Source organism: Dermacentor albipictus, chromosome 10 (genome assembly GCF_038994185.2).
Source record: "Dermacentor albipictus isolate Rhodes 1998 colony chromosome 10, USDA_Dalb.pri_finalv2, whole genome shotgun sequence".
NCBI classification, from domain to species: Eukaryota; Metazoa; Arthropoda; class Arachnida; order Ixodida; family Ixodidae; genus Dermacentor; species Dermacentor albipictus.
The window spans coordinates 88054716-88078323 of NC_091830.1; the positions used below are offsets into that span (position 1 = coordinate 88054716).

The following is a 23608-nucleotide window of genomic DNA, read 5'->3' on the forward strand; positions in this document are numbered from 1 at the left end:
AGACTACTCAACAATAAACCATATTCACACTATCACTCAGGTGATAGAGGAGGAGGAATAAACTTTATTAGTTGAATTAGTCCAGGATGCCGTGGGCTTGAGCTGATAGCTTGGCCTTGCTCACCAGGCGATGCTGGTTTTCAGGGCTCGAGCTTATCAGCTGGGCATCCCTCTGCTTGACGGTTGGTCCGGTGATGGGCGGTGTCGATGGATTTTGTCGACATTTCCATACCATGTGGTAGAGGGTATTGGGCGTAGAGCAGAAGGCGCATTTTTGTGCGGAATATAACCAACCCTTATATATAGCTTTCATTGATTACGAGAAAGCGTTTGATTCTGTCGAAACCTCAGCAGTCATGGAGGCATTGCGGAATCAGGGTGTAGACGAGCCGTATGTAAAAATACTGGAAGATATCTATAGCGGCTCCACAGCCACCGTAGTCCTCCATAAAGAAAGCAACAAAATCCCAATAAAGAAAGGCGTCAGGCAGGGAGATACGATCTCTCCACAATGCTATTCACAGCGTGTTTACAGGAGGTATTCAGAGACCTGGATTGGGAAGAATTGGGGATAAAAGTTAATGGAGAATACCTTAGTAACTTGCGATTCGCTGATGATATTGCCTTGCTTAGTAACTCGGGGGACCAACTGCAATGCATGCTCACTGACCTGGAGAGGCAGAGCAGTAGGGTGGGTCTGAAAATTAATCTGCAGAAAACTGAAGCAATGTTTAACAGTCTCGGAAGAGAACAGCTAGCAGTTTACAATAGGTAGCGATCGAGGCACTGGAAGTGGTACGGGAATACATCTACTTGGGGCAGGTATCGATCCGGATCATGAGACGGAAATAATCAGAAGAATAAGAATGTGCTGGGATGCGTTTGGCAGGCATTCTCAGATCATGAACAGCAGGTTGCCATTATCCCTCAAGAGAAAAGTGTATAATAGCTGTGTCTTACCAGTACTCACCTACGGGGCAGAAACCTGGAGGCTTACGAAAACAGTTCCACTCAAATTGAGGACGACGCAATGGGCTATGGAAAGAAGAATGATGGGTGTAACGTTAAGGGATAAGAAAAGAGCAGATTGCGGGTGAGGGAACAATTAAACGCGAGTTAATGACATCTTAGTTGAAATCAAGAAAAAGATATGGGCATGGGCATGACATGTAATGAGGAGGGAATATAACCGATGCTCATTAAGGGTTACGGACTGGATTCCAAGGGCAGGGAAGCGTAGCAGGGGGCGGCAGAAAGTTAGGTGGGCGTATGCGATTAAGACGTTTGCAGGGACGACATGGCCACAATTAGTACACGACCGGGGTTAGTGGAGAAGTATGGGAGAGGCCTTTGCTCTGCAGTGGGCGTAACCAGGCTGATGATGATGATGACTGTGGTCAAGAATTTTTGGCAGCTGATCTTTCGTGCAACATAACCTGTAATATAGCAGTTCAAAGCAAATGCTACTGTTGCTTCTTTCTTGTTTTTCTTTTTTCTGGCACTCACAAGGTGCGTGCTTGGGATACTCAGGAAATGTATGGCGTAGGGTTTCAGGCGTGTTTTATCGCGGGGAATCTCGTGGACAACGCCGTTCACAGTGATAGAGAACGCACGCTGGACTTAACTGTTTTGTAAATGTTTTTTCACAAAAATCACAGAAGGTACCAGCCTTCTGTCCGTTCTCCTGGTCATTCTTGCCCATTCTGCTACCGCTTCGTATCAGATGGTGGAGTGAACAAGGATACGCGCCCTTTGTTCGAGCGATAACCGCTTCTATACAACGGCACAAAGCAGGTCCTCTCCTTGCACTCTAGCTTCGGCATTTTTTCACCGCCGACGCATAGTTCTCGTAATGGCAAGTACACAAACACAGCAGCCACGCACTAGCTCTTTGTCAACACCAAGAACAAACACGCAACGGTGTATTAAGACAGAAAACGCAAACATAGAAACCGACACAACCGCTGCGAAACTGATGTACGAAGGCAGACGACACGCGCAGTCTGCACCCACCCGTATGGCAGCGACGTCTGCCGGCCACCGTGGCCATTCATTGCAGGCGGCGCCACGCTCATCCATTCAAAATAGCGGGTGCACGGTGCACTAGCCAATGTATACTAGGCACAATAGTGAAACTGGCGAAGTGTCAAAGTGTCACATGTAAATTCAGCGCGCGATACATGCTGAGGTTTTACGTGCGATCCGTCGTGCGATGCGTCGGAGTTTGACTTGCCGCATACCATGATTCGCGACACATGGTAAGAACATTGCCTCCTGTATTTTTTTTTTTCAATTCAAATGTGTGTGTGTGTGTGTGTGTGAAAACATTTAGTGTAATGAGGTCCTGAGGCTCGACTTCTTAAGCCCACGTTGGCACTGTCAGTCAGCGACATCATGGGCCCTCTAGACGGCCCGTAGTTGGTCCTGAAGCAATGGGCTTAAGGACCATGACCGTACCTGTTCTTCAACGAGGTTGGGGAGAGTCGCGGGACAGCCCGCCAGCATATGTCTGATTCCGATGATGCCATTACAACCGTTGAAGTCTATCTTAATCTCCCTCTCTGGATATATTTTATTAATGGTGTACGGTGTGGGATATGTATACATTTTTGCAATAAGCGCAGTGAAACTGCCTGAGCCCTGTTCAGTTTTGAATGTGGCAATGGGAATCGCCTGCGTCCTAAACAGTAGTGTTTGGTAATGTCATTGTATGTTATTAGGTAGTGGCTACAGTGACGGGGCCCGGCACTTTAAGATCTGTACTACAGTGACGGGGCCCGGTATTTTAACATACGCACTACAGTGACGGGGCCCGGCACTTTAACATCTGTACTACAGTGACGGGGCCCGGTACTTTAACATATACACTACAGTGACGGGGCCAGGCGCTTTAACCTCAGCCCTGCAGTGACGGGGCCCGTCTCCTTAACCACAGACGGGACCGGCACTTTACGTCAACACTGTAGCGACGTCAATGGCCGCACTTCTTTCAAACATTCCATGCAAACAACTTCGAGCACTTCACGGCAGGCAGTGAACTTTATTAAGGTCCTGAGGAGCGACTCCGAAACCCCCTTAAGAGGGAGGGGGCCGCCGCGAGCCGTTCCGACGTTGGGACGGGCAGGCCGTGCCTGACCGCCTCCTCCCACTCTTCTTCCGTGGTGAGATGACCGTGGTCCCGTAACGAGGGACACCGCCAGAGCATGTGTTCTAAAGTGCGGAATGGATCTCCGCAATCCGGACACCTGCCCCGCACGGACGCGGCGTTAGGTTGCCCCTGTGATCCACCACGGCCGCCGCGAACCGGTCGGGCGAACCGTATTGGGCGACGTCGACGAATGCGACCGATCGTGGATCGTCGGCGACGGATCCGACAAGTGTGGGCGCTCGGGCCCGGCGTGTGCCTACATTGCGTTGCGGGTGCACGTGGCGCGGGAACGGCAAGACCGTGACGGCCTCCCGCGACCACGCGTCGAGCACGCACCGTCTTTCCCTGACGGGTTAAAGTCCAGCGCCTCCAGGATCCGCCTCCCCGCAGGCGAGGAAGCGAGCCTGACAACCTGGACTAACTTCCGTGACCCAACCTTATCGAAGGTGTTGTGGACCCGCAGCTGCATGAGCTTCTCGGTGCTGGCGCCTATGGGGATGCCAAGCACTTCACGAACAGCGGTATTTTATTCCAGTACTGTCCACAACACCACGTGAATTTCACGATGTCAGCAACTTCCGTGCAGTAATGGAATACATTGATTGCACACATACGGATCGAACGACCGCAATGGGTACTTGTCCACGAATGTACAATTTTTTGCGTATGCACTGTAACACCTATAATGATTATAATAAAGAAAGAAAGTTCACTCTAATGGAAGGGGAACGGTAAAAACACATTAAAAAAGGCACGGCACATGTTCCTGCTTGTGTAGCACCAGACAATGAATATTCTACTGAATTAAGAAAAATAAGCAGCAGGTATTGCTCGCTTAGAAGACCGATAAACATGCAGTTAGATGAAATTTGAGAAATAATGATATTGAAGCTTCCAAGACTTTAGAAGAAAACAAAAAGAAAATTAAGACTGAATAATCGCGACGGAACATATCACCAGTCGCTGTAGGCGTCGAAGACCCTAGCTATAATGAAATTATTTTTGAACAGCTCCGATAGTGTCCATGCAACAATGGTTGCTTGCGTACTGTCAAATGCTCATATGCTGTGGCATAAAGCTCACGGCACGGTGCAAAAACATGCTCGGAGCGAAAGCGAAACATTGCGCGAGGACATGCATGCGGACGCGAAGTCGGTCACCGCGAACCCGTGCGATCGCTGCATTGCAGCTTCATTCTGTTATGCTACATTTAGTTACACAGACAGCCATCCCACTATAAGAACATATTTCACATAGTTTTCTCAGCAATTGCTTACGTTTCACGCAAATCGGTTCGGTGGAATCGATTGCGGCGACCGCTCGCAGTGTCCCAGCTTACTGTACGTAGTAGGCAAAGAGATAGCGTTTGTAAACCATTCTGTGCTTTCTGTTTGTCCAACATGATTGTTTTAAAGGTAAAATACTGCCATTTCGAGAGTACTTGCAAAATTGTTCAGGAGGGCTGCCGCGTAGTACGTTTATTTACCCTATATTTAACGCCGACGCATGTGAGGCGCTTCCGACAGATGGCGACCCGTCACCGTAGTGTGGATGTTAAAGTACCGGGCCCCGTCACTGTAGTGCAGATGTTAAAGTACCGGGCCCCGTCACTGTAGTCACTACCATGTTATTAAATGATCTCCGGTGCAATAGCTCGCTGACGTCCATCATGACATGTCTCGCTCCCTACGGAGCGCACTGCCGGTGCGCGTATACCATGAGTTTTTTGCAGCCAAAGACATTTCGCGCAAAAGAGGCTGGTCATAATAGGCATGTCGGTGCTCATACACCGTTTGCAGGTTTAAGTTACATTAATTTAGCTCTCGCACACGGTCTCCTGTCACCGCAACTTCTCGGTGGTGGTGGGGCCTGTGTCGCAGAAAATACGGTGTCGACGTTGGGCGTCCCATCAGGAGGAGGAGGAATAAACGTTTGTTTTTGAAACAGTATTCCGAGGTTAGCCTCAGTTTATACTTTAGGTGGGACGTCTCATTCCAGGAACTCTCTGGCCTTCGCTGCCTCCTTGGCCCTGGCGACGAGGCGTCGTCGTTGCTCTAGGCCCTCGGAAACGAGCTTGGCCTCCCATGCTTCAATGAGGTCTTCGCTATCTTGTCTGCGTTATATTCTTTCGGTGAAGGCGATGCGTCTGTATCTAGATGCCATGGAAACCCGAGGATCAGATGCGCCAAGGTGTCCGGTACACCGCACATTGGGCAGTGGTATCCTTGTAGCGTTGGGTATAGTCTGTGCATGAGCATTCCGTGGGTGTAAGTGTTACTCTGTAGTCTTCTAAGTGTGGTACTTTCCTTTTTGGTGAGCTTTGGGTGAGGCGTTGGGTACACCCTGCGTTTCAGCCTGTGATGTTGAAGGATCGCTGAGTAGGTGATGGGTACGGTCTCTGCCCCCGCCGACGCAGACCAGGCATCTCGAGAGTAAGAAGGGTTGGCCCAGTAGGTGTGGCCTCGGGCCACGGCGTGTGCCGCTTCGTTCCCCTCCAGCCCCTCGTGCCCTGGAACCCATGTCATGCAGGTGTAAGGGATCGGAGTGCTGCGGTGCTTCAATGTGTCCAGTGCTTCTGTCCAGTGCTTCTGTTAGCCTAGTTCCCGACAGCTGCTTCAGAATCGGAAAAGACTGCAGCTGCTTCCATGCACGTGGTAGTTGCTAGGGCAATTGCCGTCTCTTCTTTAGTCTCAGGGTTTTGTGTACGGACTATGGCAGACGCTAGCTCTCTGCCCTGAGAATCTACGACACTCAGGGCGTAAGCATTTCTTTGCGGGTATCTGGGCTGTGTCGGTGTATCTGGTGTCCGGATCTTGCCTGTGTCTTCGCCGTATGGCATCCACTTGGGCTTGTCTTCTTTCCTTGTGGTATGTGGGGTGCATGTTGCGTGGAATTGGTGCTATGCACAGGGATTCGCGGATGTTTGGAGGAATTCTTTCATTTCAGACCGTAGCGGTTATAAAGCTTTCACCGTAGCTCAACCGTTGCAGCACTCATCTTCCGGTGGGCGTGAGCTTCAGTCGTTCTGACTGACTTTATGAGCTTCAGCTAGTTTGCCAGGTGTTGTGTACGCCCATCTTAAGAAGTCTCATAGTTGAAGCCATAGGTGGTAGGCCTAGGGCAATTTTGATGGCTTTGCGTATTTTAATGTTAATTTTTTCTACCTCTGCATTCTTGAGCACGAGGTAGAGTGCGCCGTATGTTATTCGACTGGTCAGGAGTGCTTGCATCACGCGTAGCGGGTCATGTTCTTTAAGTCCACTTCGATGGCTTGCAACTCTCCTGACGAGATGCGTGAGCTGGGATAGCGTTCGCTGTAGTCGCGGGAGGGTGGCCGCCCCGTACCCGTCCTTGTGGATGTGTAGTCCTAAAACTCGTAGGGTTTCCACTTTTGGAATGGGCGTTCCATTGAGGGTGACATTGGGATCAGGTTCATCGTAGCCGGGTGGTCTGTCTCTCGTTCTTGACTAGAGGACGAGGTGTTCAGACTTCTCGGGAGCACAGCGGAGGCTGCATTTGTGCAAGTAGCTCTCGATCGTATCTAGGCCTTCCTGTAGGCGTGTTTCTTGCATTCCGGTGTTTGAGGCCCTTCTCCATAACGTGATGTCAACTGCGTCAAAAGCATGTCTTAGCTCTGGTATCGCATCGAGGAGGCTGGGTAGTTTGATCATGGCGACGTTGACGAGCAACGGCGATATGACCCTACCCTGCGGGTTGCCTTTGCTCGGTAGTTGGAAGCTGTCGGTGCGCAGGTTGTATATTCCAACTGTGGCCATGCGGCCCGTGAGGAAATGCCTGACGTACTCATATGTCCGAGACCCGCAGCCCAGGTCTTCGAGGTTGCAGAGGATAGCTTCATGACTGACGTTGTCAAAAGCTCCCTTTATGTCGATGGCTAAAATCGATTATTTGCTTCTGGGGCTCAGGTGGTCGATGAGGTCTTGCTTGAGTAAGAGGAAGACATCTTGCATTAACAGATTCTGCCTGAAACCGGACATAAGTGTTTGGAAAATATCCGTTGTCATGAGGCATGAGGTTACCTGGTTGTGTATCATGCTGAAAAGTTTCCCTACGCACGAGGTAAGGGAAATTGGGTGCAAGTTCTCGATGCTGAGCTGTTTATTCCAGGCAGCCAATAGCTCTCCTTTCTGCCAGCATGCATTGAAGTACTGGAGTAGGGCTGCGCTAACCTGCTGAGGAAGGAGATGCTTGTTGATGATCCGATCTTTGCCCAGGCTGGTGTTTGTGGTGAGCATCGATAGTGCTGCAGAGAGTTCAGCATGCGTAAAGGGTTGATCAAGTTCGGAGTTTAGTTTCCCACCGTTGACTTGCTGTCATGTGCCATCATATTAACAGGTGGGTGGCCGCACAGCTTCTTCTGAATTTCTCAAAGGAGGTTCTCTTCCAATCCAGCATGGTTGTGCACGAGCCTACAGAGGTGCTGTCTCAGCTGCGTCTTCGTAGGTCCGATGTCGAGAAGGGTGTGCAGAAGATGGGGGGGGCACGTTGTCTTTGTGCTCAGGGTTTCCTGGAGTTTGTTGCAAAATGCCTGCCAGTTCTGTCTTCCTAATCTGTCCGTGTATGCCTGTGCTTGCTCTTATAGGAGGGCAGTTTGCTTCTTTAATTTCTTGTTTAGCTTTCGTCTCTTACATCTTTTGAGGAGAGCTCTTCTGGCTTCCCAGAGATGGAGGTGGTGTGTGTCGACGGCTGTCACTAATTCATTCAGCTGTATTGTTTTGGCGTGGCAATGTGCCGTGTTGAGGACTTTCTTCAGCCGGTCATCTATGTTGTCGATGGCGGTCTCGACATTTTGCACGTCTCTAAATGACTTCCACTCCGTTACCCGGGCCGTTCTACCCAGCGGGCTTGTGAGTGCGAGCCACGGTTAGTTGGAGGATGTGGCGATCGCTGCCCAGGGTTTCTGGGAATCGGCTCCATTCTGCTGAGTGCACGTTTAGCATGAAGGTGAGATCCAGGTTGGTGTCTCTGGTCACACTATTCGCTATGCTCGTTGTTACGAGCGGGTCATTCCACATGGTGAGTCTGTGCTGTTGTGCAGTGTCGTGTACTCGGGCTCCTTCGTCGTGGTCTGGTATCCCCAAGCCATGTGTGGGGCGTTGAAGTCCCCTGCTATAACGACTCAATGACCATCAGCACGTTTCTTAATTTCTCAAACCAGGCGGTCGAAGTCTGAAAGGTGGTCTCTAGGAGGGCTGTACACACTCACCATGAATACGCTCTTGAGCAATTTCCTCTCCAGTATGATTTCTATTAGGGTGTGTTCAATCGGTGTGTTGATGGGTTCCAATTCCTGTACCGCGAGAATCTTCTTGGTGAGAATTGCCGTGCGTTTTGTTTGTACGTTGGTGTTGTACCCTTGTAGCTGGACGTCTTGTGTATTTTTCTTGCAGCGCTACGAGGTCGGGAGGGTCTTGTTTGGCTAATTCTTTTAAGGTAGCATGCCATGGTCTATAGGAACGACAGTTCAACTGCCATATATGGAGAGTCGAAAGTGCATTTGTAATCCTGTAATTAGGAACAGCCATCTTCACTTGATTCTGTTCCCTGCTGGCGCTCGCGGGTAAGTGAAACTGAATGCGAGGCACTTCGGCCGTTTGCTCACGGCCGCTTTTTTTCGGGCTGAATGTCATTTAGTGATGTGTCAAGGTGCTGTTTTGTTACGGAAGTCTTCTTGACATGGGTAATGAAACTGTTTTGTTGTGCTGCAAGTCCCTTGACCTTGGTGTCTAGCGCGGTATTCTTATTGGCTATATATATGTACAGCGAAATTTGTTATTGCTGCCTGGACGATTTTCTCAATTGTGGTGTGGGTACTTTTCATGAAAGTTTCTTGGTGCGTCAACTACGGATTCAATATCTGCATTGGGAAGTGAGGGTTGCGGCTGTGCAATGTTCTCTTGGACTTTCGTACATCTCTGTTACAGTTTGTCAGGGAGGTCTTTTTGCTCCTAGCACTTCTGTAGGCGCCTGTTTATGTTGTCTTGCTGTTTCTGTTGACATTGGATGAGCTTGTTGATGACTGCCTGTTAGCTTTGTAGTTGGCTTTTGATTATGCAACATGTTTTCTTGAATTTGTACCCCATTTTTTAGAGCCTGAAAAGCTGCAATTTTGGCTGACAAGAATTTGGAGCTGCTCATGGTTCTCGATCTGCTTACCACATCCGAGTAGCTCACGCATTTGGCGAGCGTGAGCGTGATCGGGAGGGCGATTGGAGTATAAGGTGTAGATCTACTTCGTTTGGGGGTGCTGCCATCACTGCTGCTCGAGCTGGTGGTTGAGCTTCCTAATTCTGGGAATTCTTCGCTGACTGAGCTCCAGCGATTGTCTCTCACTTTGAGCCTGTCCATGCGTTGCTGTCATATGTTGAATGGTGGCAGACTGGTTTTCAGTCTTGCAATCTTTGCTTGCGGTTTCATGCCCTTCTCCACATAACTTGCATGCAGGTTTGCATTTGTGGTCGGGTAGTTGATTGCTTTTGCCACATTTAGCGCAAAAGGCTGGCAATGATCTTGGACAGACATCCTCGCAGTGTCCCGTGTTGCCACAGACCCTGCAGTATTGCACCGACCTGTGGTAGGGTCGGCATTGAAAGTCGAGACTCTGGAAGCGGACGTTATAACAAATGTGTGGTCCTTGGAAAAAGGTCACGGCTACGGACGATTACCCGAGCATACGAGCGTGGAGGACTGTGTACCTTCTTGGTGCGCAAAGACTTGCCTTGAGTTCTTTTTCACTTATGCAGGGCAAGAGTTTGCTTATTATGCCTCTGGATACATCGTCCGGGGTTCTCATGTTGCCTTTTACAGCGAAGAAAGGGCTACCGAGTTGTATTCTGCTGATATTTTTTTGTTTCTTCGCATCTTCCTAGTTGGTCGTGCTTGCAATAATAACGTTCTTGATTCTCTGCACTTGAACTCACATTTTTCGCCAGTCATGCACCGAGAAACTGCTGGCTCTTTCGATGGCGTGCATGATAGCGACATTGTTCCGCTTTCCAAGCTCGAAGCCTGCTTGTGGGCGGAATACAACCTTGTAGTTGTCGACTGGTAGAGGTGGCATTCGGGGCTTTTGCTGTTGCGGTGGTGGTAGCTTTTTAGTTGTTTGTTGCTTAGCTGGACTGCTTTCTTGTGTCGTTTGATTCTCTGCACCCTTCTTGCCTTTTCTGCCCCTCGTAATCCAGATGCTCTCTCGTTCAATAGTTCTTCCGCTGCTTGCGTCATAATTCCAGGCGTTTTCTGCATTGTTCAGTCGGGTCCATCTGCATTGTGTTTGTATCGTCTAGCTGTTCTCTTGGTATTTTGATTGCTTTTACTGCTGCTTCGCTCATCTCAAGAACTCTTAGTTGCTGCCTGGGTAGGCGCCTGTGCTATGCCCACAGATACGCTCGATTGGTGCCAGCACGCGCCACGTGGTTACAGTGGCTCGTTCGGCATCAGGCTTAGCCAGGCGAGTGTGCAGCAATTGCAGAAATCAGTAAATGGGCACTCACTTGATGGTGGTTAGCGTCCGCTGATTCTTCTCATCTTGCTGGTTATGCAGTTTGCTAAATTAGGTTGGTAGCTGGCTGTGATCCTGGTTGAGAGGCATGAGAAGTGGGAGCCCATGTGAAGCGCCTCTGTATTCCACGGCCCCCTAGTGGCTTTTTCCGATGTCCCATCAGCAAAAATATTTTTGAGCTGCGTATACCCAGGTCCTCCATGTGACGGAAGGAATTTACTGAATTGACTTTCGCGAAGTAAAATACACGGAAATATAGCAAACTACGACTTACGCACAACATACAGACATGATAGGATCTTGCATTTTATTGTGACTATACGAGAAAATGTAATTCGCGTACGCGAAAACTCTAACCCCTTTTGCAACCTTTCTAGAACTCGTAGACTGCCGACTGCCATTTGCGCGCACCGACTCGGGGATCTCATGGAGACCATGTAGCAGCAAGCTTGCTTCCTTGAAACACAGATGGTGCTCGTCACCGCCAATTTTTAAAGCCCCTAAATCTTCGTAAAGTAGCAACACTCTCCTTTGTCTTCACTCCTCCTCGTCTCTGCTCCTCGACCGTGGCGCCGCCTACACCGCTCGAGTGTAGCAGACAGCCTTTTGCAGAGTGAATGCACGCATGGCAAGGCAGTATGCTTTAAGCATTTGCGTTGGCTTTCTAGCTCCGAGTAATTTCATGTTCAGCATAGAATTTCTAAGCCGACGGTTATGCAAATTCAGTGACGGCAGTTTTCTTTTTCTGTTTTCATAGCTACTCTTTAGAGTATCTGAACGAGTGCTAATGCTGTGTCATGACGCAGTCGTGATGTCGAGGATGGTTGCGCTTGCTCCAAATAACATTTGCGAGATATGACTTTAGTGAAGTGATGACCGCGCAAAGTATTGCTGCGCTATGACATGGCCGATATTGCAGTACGTGAAATGATGTAGTCATTCATATTGAGGCACCATTTGTTGTCTCATTACATGTGTTTCAGAGACATAGTGTTTGAACAAGCTAAAAGTTGAACGAACGAGTAAGCAAACAATTAAACGAACCAGCGAATGACGACTAAACCAGCCAGCGAGTGACCACACGTTCTCTTTGCAAGTGCTCCACTGCCGCATCTTAACCTACGCACACTTCAAAGCTGACAAGAATTACCGTGTATGTCTCATAAACTTATGATGCTGTCATTCGGTGACGAACGCATTTTGGGAGAGCACGCACACTTTTCATTTACATTGCAAATCCACCGGGCGACTGCCAATGATGAACACGAATAAAAGAGGCGAATAAAGCCATTTGCTCTAAAGAAGGCTAGTGAGTAACCACAAAATGCAGAGTGTTCCTTTCCTAAGATGAGTTTTCATGCTTGAGCCTCAAATTTTATCAAAAGGAATGTGCTGAATCCTAAAGGATTTGTAATCGCGTTTTCGCATGCAGTCTCGCGTGCCTAGAATTCAAGCTTGCTGGCGCACAATATGATTAAGCGCACCAAATGCAACCATGTACTGCTTAAATCAACAAAGTGCACATTACGTAGGAATTGTGTTAAAGTGTGCAGACATATCGCAACCTCCTCAGTGAGCTAACTGTGCAATATTTACTACGTTATGGCTCGCAACAATATTACGCAAGCCTGACACATACTATACTATGAGAGACTCTCAGCTACCTCTATAGTCATGTTGAGAATGTTGGTCTGAAGTTCTTCCTCCCAATTCAATGAATCCATGTCTTTTTTTCTTACCCGTAGCACTTACCGGATGGTATAGAGAGCAGCTTCTTCTTTTTGCTGAAACTATTTTGGCATATGAAGGCGCAGCAGGTTATTGTGATAAAAAATGCCATGAAGCGATGTTGCACTTGCCACAAAACTTAATTCAAGGCATTCGCAAACCAAAACAACACAGAACAGGAAAGGCACCATCATGCACACCTCACCCCTACGTAGGTGCTTCTCAAGTGAAAATGTCACTGAAGTGCGACTGTAGACAAACGAAGCCGGCGCCAGGGCTCAAGTGACGCCATTAAGCCAATAGTAACGCGGCGTCGGCCTCAGCCAGAGCGCGCGAGGAGGAGGCGGCATTCTTCAAAGCGTGGCGCTGCTTTACGAAGATTAAGGAGCTTTACCAATTGTGGTGTGAGATTCTGTGGCGAATGGACATGCTTTTCAGGGCTCTGTGGCAGTGACAAAGTCATGTTTTTTTTTGCCTGCTTTGAGCTTGCTTCTGTTTTTGATTTGCAGATTTTTTAACCATCTTTTTTAGAAGATGGAAACAAACTGGAACGGGAAGTGACATTAATTACATCCGAAAAATAGCAGGTGACTCTTTCCAAGGCAATGACGATGGTGGATTTGAAGAAAGAAAGAGCATGAAAGAGAACCAGATGGAAAATGAGCTGGTGCTGACAAATTGCAACTGGAAAAAAAGCCAAACAGAAAGTTTCTAAGTGCCCAGCAACAGGGCTAGAGGAGGTTGCCGTTAGGCTGATTAATGAACTAGGACCAAAAAGTTAGGAAGCTCTGGTGAAAGCAGTGGAAAAAACTTTAAAATATAGACGAATAGCAGACAGTTGGCGACAAAGTTGAATTAATTTAATTTATAAAGGTAAAGGGCAGAAAAATAGAATTCACTTGTCTAGACCATTGACGATTGCATTGGTAATATACAGGCTAGCAATGCAGGCAATCAAATTAAAGCTGCAAGCATGGCCAGAGAATAATGGCATTTTGCGAGAACTTCAGCATGGCTTCAGAATAGGTAGGCATTTGGATAATAACTTATTTGTTCTTACTCAGTGTATTGAAATATCAAAAGTAGAAAATAGACCGTTATATGTGGCCTTTTTAGACATTACAGGAGCCTATGACAACGTAGACCGCAACATTTTGTGGGATATTCTGGAATGGGAAGGCTTAGGTGACAATTGTCTACAGCGTTTAAGAGAGGTTTACCTAGAAAATACCGCTTACATTAAATGGGAAATGGGAAATAACTTGGTTTATGAATAAACGAAGGCAATAGATATATGGAAACACAGGAAATGTACTAGCAGTAAAGGGGAAGAGAAATACAGCCATAATGAAGCACTGGTCATTATGGCACTATGGGGATACAATAGGTACGAGGTACCCCGGGGTATGTGGAAAGGTGTAATCGTTCCAGGACATACGTTTGGAAATGCGGCTGTTTGCTTGAAATCAAGGTTACAATCCAGACTACGGGAACCAAAGGTCAGTGGGACCAAAAATAACGTACAACGCAAAGGACAAGGACAGCGATAGACGACATACACAGCGCTGTGTATGTCATCTATCGCTGTCCTTGTCCTTTGCGCTGTACGTTATTTTTGATCATGAATTACCAACTATCCCAAGCAACCACCCTAGTCAGTGGGACGCCTTGCATTGGGCGCTCATGGGAAGACTACAAATGCAGCTGTGCAGAGGGATATGGGCTGGACTTGTTTTGAAGTGAGGGAAGCTCACAGTAAAATTGAGTATGAAGAACGACTGAGGAATATAGAAAGTAAATGGGCTGGGAGAGTGTTGAGGCATCTGTACAGGAAAAACATTGATTCACAGGGGAGGAAAAGAACTATGAAGCCTACCAGCAAGTATGCGGCCTGTAGGGTGGGGCAACACAGCAACAAAGAACGTCAAGTGGAAATTCAGAGAGGCTGAAATAATCTCATGGGTGGTGGCAGTGAAAAAGAAACCTGCCATGAGTAACTACTTAAGAGGGAAAAAATGAAATCAGGAAAGAAACAATTTATAACTCAAAGGGAAGCTCATTACTCTTCGAAGCGAGATCAGGATGCCTTAGAACATGCACCTATAAAGCGAGATTTAACAAGGAAGAAGGAAGAAGAAGCATGTGCTTGCTACAGTAAGGCTAGGGAAACGATGGTGCATGTTTTATTAGAATGTAAAGACATCTGCCCAGTGGTCGATTTAGGCATAACTGGCCTCCTGAATGCCTTTGGTTCAGCGGGAGCAGGGGAAAAGTAAACGTGGCCACAATAGATTAGTAAGGGGTGATTAGAAGATTGGTGTAAGAAAAGTAGGGAAATGACAAAAAAAAACGGAGACGTACAAAAGCAAAGTTCACAGTAGGGGGTCAGGAAATCTGGTTGTGGGAGTCATGTTTTTTTATTTTTTACGTAGGTGGGCCATTAGGCAGTACTATAGCAAGAGCTTGGGGGCGCAACCCACCATCCCATTCCAAAGGAAACGGTCATAACATCCATCCATCCATCAGGGCCCACGCAAATGGACGAGTTTCTTCCAGAAAACCTGCCTTCGGGCATAGCGTTCTCCACGAGCGTTTCCCGGTAAACATTATGGTTACATACGCTGCAGTTGCCGGGAAGCATGAGAAGCAGTCAGGGATCTTTGAATGCTATCGCATTCTGCTCCTAAAGGCGAAGGGTAAGCGTCCTCCAAAATTTTCTTACTGTGCAGTTGGGGCCTATCTTACACAGTTCAAACCTGCTTTCTTACTTCACCTACGGTGTGTACCCCATAGCTCTCACAAATATTGATAGAGGGAGTGCCTAGGCTTATTAGATCACTCGTTTTCTCTTTAAACTGATCGAGAGTGTGAAACTGCGTTCACATAGATGAATGTTGCATTTTTTTGCGCAACCATTTAGAGGGAAAAAAACGAAACAAAGAAACTTTGTAGAGCTCCTGTGTTTTTGAACTTCCTTTATATATAAAAGCGCATTTAACATCGGCATTCAGCTATCGCGTACTGATGCACTCCATCTCATTGACAATTTATCTTCTATCACTCTGACAGTCATTTGCGGTGAGAATAACTCCCTTCCAAAAATCAGGGCCTTAATCAGCTCAAAGATTACAATGCTGCTTTTATTTGTGCATATGGTATTCTATTATGAGTAAGGGCAATCTCTTTGAGTGCAAAATAATATAGTAGAACAATAAATTGTTCTGAAGGAAAAAAAAAAGGTCTACCAATGCGCACAGTACAAAACCAGTCCAGTCTTTTTTTTTTTTGTCAATGGAGGTCATGTTCTTTGAAGTCGTTTCCACCCACGTGGCATAAATGTATAAACAACCTCAACCTTGCATAACTCGAGATCAGGAGCTCCTCTACAGACTCGCTGGGCTTGTGGCATGACTTCACGGAAGGGCGCACCATTTTCCCAAATACTCAGTCACAGCCTTCAAAGGGGACCTCAAGTGAAACAAGTTCTCAGTTAAACTTATGATGCTCCTGAAATTATCTTTGCATGGTTTCAGTATCAGCGAAACATTCCCACTTGGATATGTAAGGTTGCCACTTTCTCGTCTGTATTCTTTAAGAGTCATGTATGTGCCCGTTGTCACCTGAGTCTGACAAGGCAGTGTTGCACTGCTCAGATCTGAGAACAGCTGGCAGCATCTGTCTTAAATGTAAACCGCCGATGTAGGAAAGGATATTGATTTGTTTCAAGTTCTTCAATGAATAAAATTTCAGAGGCATCGATGACATTGCCCCCACTTCTCCACACTCTTGTTTACCTTTTGACATGTCAGTGAGGTACTGCCTAATCTTATTGATCCATTGCAGTTTTCTCTAGGGCTTTGTCGGAAAACAGTAAAGTTTCCAACCACTTATGGAGTTCTTTGTGCACATGGGCATGCAGCAGCCAGTCATTTCACTGAAGAACGGAACGACCAAGCGACCGCAGCTTCTTCCTCGCACTTGTTGCCTTGCGAAGTGATACACGCAATGTCCACACTGTTGCAATAACCCTTGAATGATTTTTTTATGTCATCCTAGGGAAAAACTGAAACTCTGATTAATGTCACATTCATTGATTGTCCCGTTTCATCGACATATTCTTTCTTACAGAAAGAACAGCCAAGCATATAAATTACGTTGGAACTAATGCAACTAAAGCTAGTTTTCACTTTTGTGTATAGCTATTCGCGTTGCTTTCAATTTTAACATCACTTTGAAAGTGCTTGCCGGTTTTGCACCTGGCCCGAGAACATGCTTTTATTAATGGGGAATGAGGTTGGCTTACTTCAGCATGCGCTAACATACCTTTGAAGTTTCTGTTGCAGCGATAGATAACCTTTGGCACAGCTGGAAAGACTCTTCTCAGACGCTCAGGACTTGATAATATTGGGTGGTATTTTTGTATGGTGTTTATGCTTGGGAGTGCATTAGAAAACTTTGTTATAATGGCTGGCATTCTGAGATTCTGGTGTAGGTTGTTTCTTAGCTAATTCCGACTGCCACTCCAGTCTTGATGCGGTGTCATAAGCCTAGTCGAGAGGAATTTGTGGATTGTTTCTTTTTGCTAGCATTACTTCTTAATTCTGCTACTAAGTTGATTTAGGTGGTGGATATAATCATTGTCTTCACTACAGATTCTTCTTATTCGTTTCGCTTGTTTGACAAAAATACCTTGTGGGGATCGCACGCACATCCCGATATCTCCGGAGCGGCCACGCGGTTATCACGCGATAATCACGTGCTCGCTCGCGGAGGGTAGCGGGGAGAGAGCACCTTCGCCGCTCCCGCTGCTCTTCACGCCTGGCCGCGACGCTGGAGCCAAGGCACCCCGTTCCCTCCTTTCCCTTTCTTGGAACCGGGGAGACTCCCTCTCCGCCGCTCGGGGAGAAGCGCTATTTCCCCGATGCCCCGTTGTCTTTCGGCTGACGAGCTTGCAACTGGCCGCATCTCAATTCAGCCGCTGAGACCGCCGCACACCGTCCCCCTGTTGCGCCCGGCCTTTGTGTGCAACTGACCGCCCCAGGGCCCGAGCGCGGATCCACTCTGGGTGAGCTGAACTCTTATCAGCCTCTTTTGTGGTTCCCACATTGTGCGGTTTGTTTCACCCCAGACGTGCGGAATGCTCCGCCGCTGTGGTTTTGCTTTGTGTTGTATTTGTATGTGTTGTGGCTGTTGTTGCCAGTTGGTATACATGTACTCTAAGGTGAATAAACACCTTAGGTCGAGACTCACCCTGTCCCCCCTGGCCTGTACCCGCCGTGGTCGCAACTCACTGCGAACCGCGGGGTTAGGGGTCACAGCTCTGACTGCTAGGGCTGCTGCGAAAGTGCTAGCGAGCGACTGCCGCTCCATCGGCGCTGTGCGATCCAGAGAAGGGTCAGGTGCGCACGCGCGAGCCTGAGTAATACCCCTACAACCTTGCTTGCAGTGCAGCGGATAAAGTTGGAAGATAGGCGCGATGATGGCATATGGCCGCTGAGATTAGAAGATTTCGGAGGCTCTTGTAGACAGCTTGTACTTCTGTTTTGCCGCATATCAGTGGACATGGAAAGTACAAATAAAACTTTGGCTTCCATTGCGGTGCATCTCTCGTACTTCACATGCACATTTATTTTCAATCACTCAAATGCACCAACGAGAAGAAAGAGAAATAATCGAGGGGCCTGATTTTTATTAATTATATCATGAGAAGTCAGCAAACAAAGACACCAAGGACAACGTAGTGGATAACCTTGTACTTACTAATTGAAATAAAGAAATGATAAATTAATGGCAATGGAAGTGGATGAGAAAATGACTTGCCACAGGCGGGGAACGATTCCACATCTTTGCATTATGCGTGTGATGCTCCAACTACTTGAGCTGCCGCGGTGCCATTTCCCCATCCACTTTCTTAGGTATTTATGTGTTATTACTAGAACTAACCTTGGAAATGTTAGTCAGTGCCACGTCGTGCACGTAAACTATGCTTCCATGCTATACTAAAACTTGTTTTCTGCTAAGTTTGTTTGCAGAACACTAACGCTATTTCCCGTAACCCCACTATTGCACTAACATTAAACTAAAATTGTTTAATTTCACTAACTGGATCATTAAGCAATCACACATCGGTATATTAGGCAAATAAAAAATGGTCAACCAGCCGTGTTCTGCTTGGTTCGATGCAATATTATCCATCAATACTTCTTGAATAAAATAAAAAAGCTACCTTTAGTATTATAATCATATGTTGTGTTATTTCATTTTTATTTCGCAACTATAATTTTGCTCACAAAATAAAAGCATTACTATGGTAACCTGTTTTAGTTTGTTAATGCAGAATTGAGGCCTTCCAGCTGTCAAGTTGCAACTTCAGAAAGTGAGAAGTCACATCAGCAACGCTGCCACTACTGTAACTTACTGGGCTATAAGACTGATAGATTGTGTAATCTGAAAGCACACATTATGGTCCACACCAGGCGAGTGGCCATTTGAATGCCATTTGTGCCCTAAGAGCTTTACACTAAAGAACCTGCACACTCACACAGGGGAGTGACCATCTGAGTGCCCTTCATGCCGTCAGAGATTCCAAGAAAAGAATGCTCTTGAATATCACCTGCGCTCTCACACGGGCGAGAAGCCATTTCAGTGCCCTTCATGCCTTTAGAGCTTCCTGCATAAGTCCACATTAAATAGTCACCTGTGTTCACTCACACAGGCAAGAGGCCTTATCAGTGCCACCTATGTCAAGATATCTTTTTACATAGAAATCAGCTAAATAGGCACCTGTGCTACCACAAATGAAAGGGACTATTTGAGTGATAGTTCTGGTTTTAGAGCTTTTTCTAGCAGGTCATTCGACTGGTCCTTCCAGAGCACTTTTAGCGTGTAAACAAAGTCATGTAAGGTAACAATAAAGCTGTGGATCTAGCATTGAAAATATAGCTTCATTATTACTTCTGGAGTATTCTTGTGCTCCTAGTAAACTGTGGCAAAGTAGTGTGCTGTCAGTGCGCATGCATAGCTTTGGGCTATCCTGTCATAGCCCTTGTTTGCACTTGCATTGAGTTGTATTTCATTGTACTTGCTTGTCTGATTTTGATTGGCAGATATTACAATATAACTGCCAAAAATAAACAAGTATTGTTCTTCTAGCTCCCTACATTCAGTGCATCTTGGATGCTGCGCTCAGCCCCCCGGCATGGTGTAGCAATGGCGATGAGAAACGTACTCACATTTTTAGACGCAAGGGATTGGCTACTTGTGCAACGCCATAACAAGTGCCACCATTTGACAGCGCCTGTCCATCTCTATGTCAAAGGAGGAGCCGTTTCAAAGTTATTCAAGGTGTCACCACTGTTGTACACAATGCAAGACACATCGATTAGAGCTGGAAAGGCTGATGAAGTCGGGCTTGCATTCACTTGTCGCTCACTCAGTGGGCTGAGCCGATAATGCTAGCACCGAGAAACAACGGATCTATGACAACTGTGGCAACTACAAGCTCACCATAAATGCAGCATGTGTCATTGAACAGTGTCCACTTCCAGTCATTGATGATATTTTTGCAGCACCGTACAAGGGAGATGCCTACAGCAGCTTAGACGTGCCCAGCGCCTATAAATAAGTTCCATTAGATGAAGAGTCAAAGAAGTTGATAACCATCGCTACATACAGAAGGTTGCTTTCCTTCAGCCGCGTACCTTCTGGAGTGTTGTATGTACCAGCTATCTTTCAGTGCGCCATCGAAAATATGCTTGACTGTCCAACAAGTGTACAAGCATATTTGGATGACTGTGTGGTGGCAGTATGGAAACTCAACAGTGGATCAATCTCAAGGCGTCCTCCAGCATTTCCGTGAATGTGACATCAAAATGTGGGAGAATAAGTGTTCCTTCGTAAAGTCAGAAGTACCGTATCTAGGACACAAAATCACCAGCGGCAAACTTCAGCCACCGGAGAAGAACCTGAAAGCTGTGATGAACGCACCAAGTCAGGAGAATGTGAGCGAGCTACACTCTTGCATAGATCTGCTCACTTATTAGAGCAATTTTGTTCCAAGCATAGCAATGGCGCTTGCTTCGTTGTGCGACCTTTGGAAGAAGAATTGCCATTCGAAATTCTCTTCAAAACAGCAACAGCTCTTTCAACAATCTAAGATAGTGTTCCATCATGCCAGAATGCTCATGCATTTTGATGTGACCAAGTCGCTGCGCCTCGAGTGCGGCACATCTCTGCGTTGTACAAAAGTGCTTTTTTTCCCTTCGCATTGCCGCCATTGATAAACCTATGGGGTTCTGTCTGTAAACACATGAAGGGAAAATCAGAATCCACCCAATCGTAGCAGTTGCTATAATGGAAAGCCATATGGGTGTCTTGAAAGAAAAGGCTCACAGTTGAATGAAAATTTGTACTAGTTGAGGACTCTAACCTGGGACCACCGCCTTTCCATGGAAGCCGCTCTACCATCTGAGCCAACCAGGCAGCTAGGAGATGGCAGGGCGAAGTCGAAGTCTCTTCTTAGAGAGAGAGAGTTCTTAAACGGCCTTACACGGCAACGACGCAGACAGCTTAGATAAGCTTCATGGCCAAGCAGGTACTGTGGTTTGGCACACAATGAAAAAGCCAGGAGAGATATGAAAACCATACCTTGTCCTCACTTTTAACCGAATGTGTCTGTCTACGAAAGACACTGTAGCTTTCCTCAGCATTCAGTGACACTGGACATTTCAAACCCGATATGCTCCAAATGCCAGCAGTGTGGGCACAGCTCACAGTCTTGCAATGGGAAACTTGCGTGTGTGCTTAATGCAGTGAACATGAACACAACTTGGACAACCACGCGAACGCATTTGTGAAGTGCCCTAACTGGCAGTGGTCCACATGCTGACTGCTATCATGCACGAATCATTTTCAGAAAAGGAAATGCGATAATCCTGCTACAGCTTCAAAAAGCATATACATAAACCTCAATATAAAGAACTTTAACATAAAAATCTCTATATAACAAAGTATATAACAATCATGGCCTCCTATTTATAGAACACCGTGTATTTCAAACCTCAATATAACGAAGTGTGTGTATATTATTTCAATAAAGAAAATCTACTGCCGCCGCAATGGAATGTCGAGACAGTAAATAGAAACTTCCGCAGACACAGATGGTCAGGTTATTGAATTACCGTATTTTCCGGTGTATAACTCACAATCTTTTTTTCTGAAATTTTCGTCAGTGCGTATTATACACTGCTGCGACTTATATATGGCTTTTTTTTTTAAAGGACTGCTGTCAAGATGACATTGGATGCTATGGCCTCCCGAAAATGCACTTGGCTGACCCCCTCTGGCAGTTGCTACAGGTTGTGTGCACACTATGGAGGTACGGGGCTTTTCTCGTGATCAAGTTGCTGAGTGCAGTGCGAGGAGGACGGAGCAGCACTGTGGAGTTGAAGTCGTCGCATCTGCAGATTGCTGTCAAGATAAGGCATGCATCATTGCACAGTCTAAGCAGTTGCTACCATAGTGTATCCCGTGCTGCCACTTTCCCGTTTTCCACACTTGTGCACGATTCGGCTCACCACGGCACGCGTTCACTCGCACATACAGTATCTGCGGCGCACGGGGACAATTTTATCGCCCTTGGACTTTGTCGGTACATCGTGGCCACTACGACGGCAGAAATGTGCCTGGGGTGTCCATATCGTTGCTTGCATGTGACTCGCGTTCACAAAGTGAAATGTCACTATTTATTTTTCAAATCGCTTACCGAATGAACAGGTGCCTCTTATACACTGGTGCAACCTATATATGGCTGTTTCTTAGAAATACTGCCATTTTGAGGGGAGTGCGACTTATAGACCGGAAGGTGAAGTACAAGCGGCTTCTTTCAAAACTGACTTCTCAAGTCACGTGCAGCGCAACAAAAGGGACTGCCGAACTCGAGCCGCATCAAGCTCTCCGTACTAAGTCCAAGTGCAATAAGATCCTATCGCTCCCCACACACTGTTTGCTTTCAAGGGCCCCTCTCCAGGTCGGGGCATTCTGACCTGGCAAGCACATTGCACACATTGTGCGCTAATAATCTTGTCTGCTAAATATTACTTTGCTTCGTGCCACGGAAAGATTAGAAGTTTCAAACCGAACGCTGTTTGCCGTTCCCGTCGCGGCCGCCATGCTTCAAGCTTGAAGGTGACATACACATACTAGTGTGGCTACGCACACGTGTTTGTGCTGTGAAGTCACTCGAAGTGACACGTGACCTCGAGAATTATTTAAGGCAACATCTGTTATTTGTGTAATCTGTTGCTTGAGTAGACGAATTAAACTTTAGAGAAATAATAAAACACACGAACTCAATGTTTGTGTTTTTTTATTTTACTTTGCACTGTGGCAAGAGAGGTTTACTTCCATTTTGTCTGCTTGTTCCCACGTCATGGAGCTGCGCGCAGACACCGAAACTGTAATTTTCTACTGTGTTCCAGCGCAATGTTGCTCTGTGATCCGCTTGTGTCTGCCTCAGTGTTCGTGTAGCACTTATTTATACCGCTAGTCAGGTATGCTCGTGGACAGCATGAAAAATCGTGTGCTCCACAAAATGAGACAATCACTACAGCTTGTGTGCGACACCATCAGTGGAAGTGTGCTGCACCATAAAAATGTGACAAAAAAAATGAAGGCAGGGCCTGTGACGTATACGACATGCGTTTCTTGAGCTCTGGCATGTGACAACACTAAGAATTAATTTTGCTTGCGGAGGCTAGACAGGGCAAGTGAAGATAGTGGGTCGCTTTGCAGTGGCACTCGCCTGCTGAAATAATGGGTTCATGGCACTGAAGTATTTCCATCTCGGCTATTAATGCGATAGCGTTAAGGGCCCTGTGCCACAGAAAATCTAGCATCGGACGTCGGTTTAGCAAAAAAATTCTCGAACCGCACATACCAAGACCCTCCTGTGGCCCAAGGAAGCTACTGAACTAATTGAATTTCTCAAGCTAAAATACATAGAAAAATCAAAATGTACGACTTGCACACAATGTACAGACATGATAGCATCGGATTGTAATTTGACTACACTAGAAAAGATAATTCCGTTAGGCAAAAATTCAATGAAACCGCTTTTCCAGCATATTTTCCATTCATTAGACTGGCCACGGCATCTGCCATGTGCACGCGAAAGTGTGGCTGGCTTCGTTTAATTTGTACCGCTGACTTGAAGA

At 46.7% G+C, this 23608-nt stretch overlaps 1 long non-coding RNA gene across 1 annotated transcript in view; it reads left to right on the plus strand.

Annotated features, from left to right (window-relative positions):
* Positions 1 to 2118: 2118 nt before the first annotated feature.
* The window catches only part of LOC135910251 (uncharacterized), a 46178-nt gene continuing 24688 nt past the window's right edge, over positions 2119 to 23608 (plus strand). Inside the window, exons 1-2 of the long non-coding RNA XR_010566960.2 lie at positions 2119 to 2258; positions 21674 to 21876. This is a non-coding gene — a long non-coding RNA (uncharacterized lncRNA). The remainder of the gene's footprint in view (positions 2259 to 21673; positions 21877 to 23608) is intronic.